The following is a 6,494-nucleotide window of genomic DNA, read 5'->3' on the forward strand; positions in this document are numbered from 1 at the left end:
CCTACTGACGAAGCAGTTGAAAAATTAAAAACGTTTGTGTCAAAGGTTGGTGGAATACACTCGTATTACATCTACGTACTTCAACATACTAGACTGGATCGCTATGATGAATCCGTTTGGGCTCTTTTCAGACGTGTCTTCTCGCATGCAAAAGAAAATTTCTGTATTGTTGTTACTGGTCAGAAAAATAACTTTGCGCAGGAAGACATAGACCATTTGGCCAAGGGATTTGAAGGATGCAAAAAATTCATCTATGTAAATTTTGAATCACCCTCTGATGACCAAGATAAGTCTGAGAATCTGGTTGCACTGCGCAAAAAGAAGGCAAACAAATCACTAGAGAGATTAGAAGAAGAGCTTGCTAACATGAGAGTCACAGATGGGCGATGTCACATAAATAACCTGTCACATGATAGGCTTAGTTATATAAAAGACACAAGTACTGCAAGAGTTGGTGCTTGGATACAAACAGAGATCTCAGAATGGTTGATAGATATCTTTCAGAGATACGTTGAACGGCCTACGAGATATGTTACATCGAAAGCAAGAGGAAGAGATAAGATGGACGAGGACTTCGTTCTACTTTTGCAATAAAAAAAAAGAACACAAACATAGTCACAGAAGCTTGTGTTCTTTTTTTTTTATTGTTACTACTATCCGACTTTTGTGAACATACGCAAAAACAGCCTTAGTGTGTTTGCATAGTTCCGGAGTCCTGGAACGTCAGAAGCAGCTTCTAGCAGCTCTTGCACTGCATCTCCAATACGCGCAAGTATCCTTCGAGCCATCTATCGCAACTGTGACTCGTTCATTTGATTAATAGTAGGACTAGAGTATTTATATTCTCGCTCAGCGAACGACCTCTCCAGTTCGATTTCAAGTGTTGCTAGGGACTCATCTCTGATGATCTTGTACTCCTTCTCTGTCTCCTCATCCTCATCCACTGGCGGGAGACTCGTAATAAAGACTCTGTTCTTACCAAGGTCTCGAATCCACTTAGGCAGACTGCCATCATCCCATTGAGTGTTGAGCCATCTTTGATTCTTATGTGTAATAAGTACGATAAACGATTCCTCTGCGCCTTCGAATACGCTTGTAAAGGCTGCCCATATCTTCTCATCCATAATGGTAAATCTTTCAGCCCCAGATTTAACATATATGATGTGTGAGTAGTTGTTCTTTACATTTTTCAGGAACTCAAGTATCATGTTTTCCACATCTTCAGAGGAAACAGTACCAGTTGTGGATTCTCCGAGTCCAATGGTGTCAACTACTTCCCATCCTCTTCCGCTAGCTGTCTGTAATGATGAGGTACATCCTCTGAATCCTGCACTGACTCCAAACACCTGATCTCCTTCGTTTCCTGTTACAAGAGCATTAGCAATAGTGGACTTACCGCTACCAGTCTTTCCGAAGAGGATGACTTTTCCTTTGGATTTCATTGTTGCAGAGTGGTATTCAACGCATATGCACAAGTAGTTGATAAGTTTATAAGTATGTTCTGTAGCTGTGAGAAGGTATTGCTAAAAAAAATCAGAAAAGGAGCGTATATTTTTTTTTTCTTATCGTGTAGCCGTCATATGCTTTGTACACTATAAGAAACAGTATGTACTAGTTATGTGATGAGCACTACAGTTGTTGACCGTAAGAATTTGCACCTATAGTAATGCTTAAAAAAAATGTTTTTTTATATGTTCTCTTTCTCATCCTTTATCTTCAACAAACTCATATCCAACGATGGAGTAGCTCTGTCTACTAACTCCACCACAGCTTCTGAGAGTTTACACTGTAGTGAAGCTCTACTACCAGACCAGAAGTACAACGAATCAAATAGCAAAGCAGGATACACTCGACAATGAGTTCCTTCTAGGGACTTAGAATCCACCTTGTTCTGTTTTGTGTCATAGAAGGTAGTCCATACTTTTGAATCTTTGTTACTTACAATAAGCTTTGCATACATTTGCATTGTTGTGATACCATCCTTTGTAAATTCCTTTAATGGATGTTTGAACATATCATCTATTGTATCCTTTGACACTTTGATACCAACATCCTTGGGATGCTTCATGATATATTCTTTACAGCGATCGTATATTGCATGCACATTAGCACAAAATGCATTTTCATTGGTATCTTTACCATCTTCTACACCTATGCTAATACACATACTCTTGCTTCCTTTATTGCTAGATCCTGAAAAAGAATCATCTTGTATTCCAAATGAATAGAACATACACCCTTTTGGTGCTAGTATCAAGGGATACTCTATTCCATTTTCTGCTTTGTATGAGATACCAACTCTTTTTCCAGCAGATGGAATTGCGGACTTTCCTTTTGACCCAGAAGATTGGAATGCATCTGTCACAGGTGTGAACATTATATTCAAAGGGTTCAAATCATATATAACTCTTTTTTTAGAGGCCATGACTGGTTGATGTTATTAATGTACACTACAAGGTCGTATTATTTATTAGTTGATTATATACATATCATTCTCTGTTAAGATTTTAATCATGATATCTGCAAGCTCCTTTTTGGTTCTTATGATTATCCATCCATATAATTTCTGCTTTACGTTGTAAGGAAGTAATAGCAGACTATCATACTTTGAATCTATAAATGCTTTTGTGGTATGCATCTTTTTGGTACTTATAAGATTTTCTTGATCTGAGAAATTATAGAACATAGGTCCTATGATATCCATAATACTTTCTTGTTTAGTCTTGTATGTAAGCAAGTACAGTAATATGTCCATCATCATAGATCCGCTATGTGAGTCTATGCATCTACCTCTATTGATACTTCTTAAATCCTTAAGCGATCTTTCTTTATTCTCAGATAAAGAGTTACGTATTCTAAACCTATTATCTCCATTAGAGAATATGGCATATATCTTATGCTTTGTTTCCATTATCTCTCTAGAGCGCTTTGACTTTGATATTATCTTCTGTATTATATCAAGCTCATCTTCTGCGCTTACTGTTGTCCAAGTACCATCTAACACCCTCGTTTTCGTGCATGCTTTAAAGGATTCTGAAGATAGAGAGTATGAGTAATTATCTTCCGCAATTCTATACGACAGTATGTGATAGTACTTGTTATTGATACAATCAAAGGAATTCTCAAAGAACAAACTAGCATTCCTATTACCACTTAGTATTACTGACTCAAGTAAATGCACCTTCTATGACATTGTCATTGATGACACAACATATATAAGATCTCTCTTGTCTTCATATATTACTTTCATAAAGTAATTAACACTTACATTAACATGTTGTTTGAAACTTGATAGATGTGTATTCCTATTCGAAGCAGTAATAGAATCTATGTATACCATACCTTTTATCTCTTTAATTCTTGTTCCATTGTTGAGACTAATACCTTTTCCAATTAAAGCCTTTAAAACACTTTTTTTGGTGCTTAATAATGTACTTATAGCACCTATCAAGAGAGCTTCTGTTGATCTAGTGACGATCTCTCGTACAGAAGCTTCTATATCATTACAGTACCATAAGAGATATGTTGATATATCATCACCAAATCCACTTCTTACTGTTGTAGTATCAACATTTAAATAATAATCAATGCAGCAACTTCTTATAACGTTCTCTACATCTTCTATACGCTTTGACTTCTCTTCTGAGATTAAGTATTTATACATGTCTATGCTTACAGATGGTACGTACTTGTTGCTCTTACCTGCAAGAGCTACGTATCTTTAAACATGTATTGACCTTTCTTCAGCCTTCAAAAGGTCATGTGATCGACTCCTTACTGCTCTTCCAATCGCTCGTACTATTGTTGACTTATTCCAATGAGGAGTAACAATATGCACTTGTCTTACATTGGTCAAGCTTACACTCTCTCCACTGATTCTGCTACCAAGTAATATCTTGACATATTCTCCATACTTGTTCTTTGGGGATCTAAATCCATCTAGTCTCTTTTCTGGGTTGGAGCAAGCAACTGTATCTCCTGAATACAACGTGTATCGCAAACCCTTCTCGATCTCATCTATATTTTCACCATCGTATAGTTGGTATCCAAAGAGTTCGAATATACAACTCATCATGATCAATCCAGTTCCTTTAACTTCCTCACAAAATACAAATGCTAGCATGTCTTTGTTGCTTTCTATTATGTCTAGCATTTTTGAGTACTTGCAAGAGTACAAGTGCAAGTTGTCTCTTCTTAGTCGCTGTATAACTTCCTCATTGAGTGTATACTTTATCTTATTATCTTGTTTGATTCTTACAATCTTTGTAAATGCCTCAGCACCATACGTTCCATCCCAGAAGGTCATTAAAGAGCAGTATATGGAGTTTCTGTACACATTGTCATCGAGATTATTAGTATCTATTTTCTTATATGCTTCAAGCTGATACCCATCCATGTAAGATGGAACGACCTTGACTGAACAACCTTCTAGAGTTACTCCTTCTTCTATTACTTTTGCCATGTGTTAGTTGCTGTTGAGATATGATATTCTACCCATTATGCTCCTTCTAAAGTCATCTTCAGTAGGAAAGAATGACGTATCAAATTGATGATCAACATCAAGTATTAAATTAAGAATAGATAAGATCTCTTCAGCTTTGTCTATCATAGGAGTTACACTTAAAAGAAGTATCTTATAGTTCCTAGCAAGGTGAGATAATCTCCACATTTGACCGTATACAGTCTCCGCATCAAGGTCTGACATAGAATGTTTCAAATTATAAATTTCATCCATTATCATTACCCTGTTACTGAAGCTTGACATTACTTGATTATCATCTAATCTCTTTAGCTTATTTGCAAAGGAGATATACTTTTTTATTTCATAGTCTTTTACTTCTCCACCTGGCCACTTACGAATCTGATCCTTAAAGTTATCAGCAGATGCCCTACCTCTTACGAGTACGATGTCGTATTACGTGCTTTCCTGCTCGAGAACGCGTCGGGCGTCTGGCTATAGAAGGTAGTATGGAGATTCATCGATAGTCAAGCAGTCTATCAGTTTTTGACTGCTGGAATATAAACAACTGCAACAATGTACCGTAAATCTATACGGATGCTCTTCGACTGCTTGTCGAAGTCTTTTTTTTTTTGCCCCAGCCGGTAGGTCTCTAGACGTTACAAAGAACCCCGAACAATCCAAACTGTTAATCTTCAATACCCCTTTGTACTTACGATCTTGTATCCACTGACTGTCCTGTTAGATTAACCTAATAAATTTCATTCACTCCGCATACTCAATCCTATAGACACCCTTTTAATCTTTCAATCACAGACATAACTCGATTTTACAAAACAGTCAAGAGTATTCAAACCCACTTCATTTAAAATCCCAATTCACCATTATAACACTGACTTCAGCAGCGATTGCCTCAGTCTTCCCAAAACTCTACGAAGAAGAAAAATCCAAATTCTATGTCTTTCTTTCTCCGACCCGAAGCATGAAGCTCCTCTCTCTAATTCCCTTGATCTTCCAAAACCTCCTATGAAAAATCGAACTAGTAACCTTGCAAAAGCTTGAAAACTAGCTCCCCCCCGATTCCCCGAAAAAAAAAAACCTCTCCCCTCAAAACTATATCCCCCCTAACCTTATCCTCTGAATTTCTTCAATCTTCCGTCTTAGATCCGGAATTGGCTCCTGCCGTCAGAGCTTAGATCCGAAATTGGCTCACGTCATCAAGGCCTTCTCCTCCGTTTTTACCTTTAAGAGATCCATTTACCGTAAACAACGTTATCTGAAACAGGACAGCCCGAAACAGAATCGAACCCCGTAATTGGGACCACATTGAGTCGCCCGACCAATTCAGGTCCTATATTGGGAAAGATGCCCGTAGTAACCTGGATGCTGGCGTAATTGGGTCAAATTGGTCTTCGCGTCAGACTGGCTGAGGCCCATAGTAAGACCTGGATTTCTCGTAATTAGACTGCATTGGGTTGACCGGCCAATTCAGGTCTCATATTGGATAAGAGGACCCGGATTGGATTATCAAAATTGGATCCAATTGGCTCCTCGAACCCGTCGTGTGAATTGGTCTTTCTCTTACTGCTGACTCCCATTATTGGAATCGAACGGAGCATTTCAGTATGCCCCGGCTGACTGTAACGGAGTGACTGAACCTGACCACTCAGTATTTGTACTGGAGTTGGTCGATGCTCCCAATATTCGAGGTAACTGAATATTGATAAAATTCCCCTTTCTTTTTATTTTCACGGTATACTCGTGTTACAACACGACATCCACCCCCTTTGAACCTGTGCATCCTCCGGTATGCACCAATTTATCCAATTGCTGTTTGATTCAGAATATATCCCCTACGTCTTTGTCCAGTTCGTCTTCGTCACCTTCATTATCCATATCACTTTCATCTTCTTGCTGCGGAATCTCTGTACCTTCATTAAGGTCTTCCATATTCATCTCTGTGTGTCTTCGTTTAAATATTTTTACTCGCTTCCCTGCAATTCGTATTTTCAATTTTGTACCATCTAATTCCCGT

At 38.0% G+C, this 6,494-nt stretch overlaps 1 long non-coding RNA gene across 1 annotated transcript; it reads left to right on the forward strand.

Moving 5' to 3' along the window:
- Nucleotides 1–993: 993 nt before the first annotated feature.
- On the forward strand, nucleotides 994–1,851 carry LOC149988359 (uncharacterized). Its single transcript, XR_016504905.1, has 2 exons — nucleotides 994–1,128; nucleotides 1,226–1,851. It is a non-coding gene; the product is annotated as an uncharacterized LOC149988359 (long non-coding RNA).
- The last annotated feature ends 4,643 nt before the right edge of the window (nucleotides 1,852–6,494 follow it).

The sequence above is a fragment of the Physcomitrium patens genome, chromosome 9 (assembly GCF_059467195.1).
Source record: "Physcomitrium patens ecotype Gransden chromosome 9, ASM5946719v1, whole genome shotgun sequence".
In the NCBI taxonomy this organism is placed as follows: domain Eukaryota; kingdom Viridiplantae; phylum Streptophyta; class Bryopsida; order Funariales; family Funariaceae; genus Physcomitrium; species Physcomitrium patens.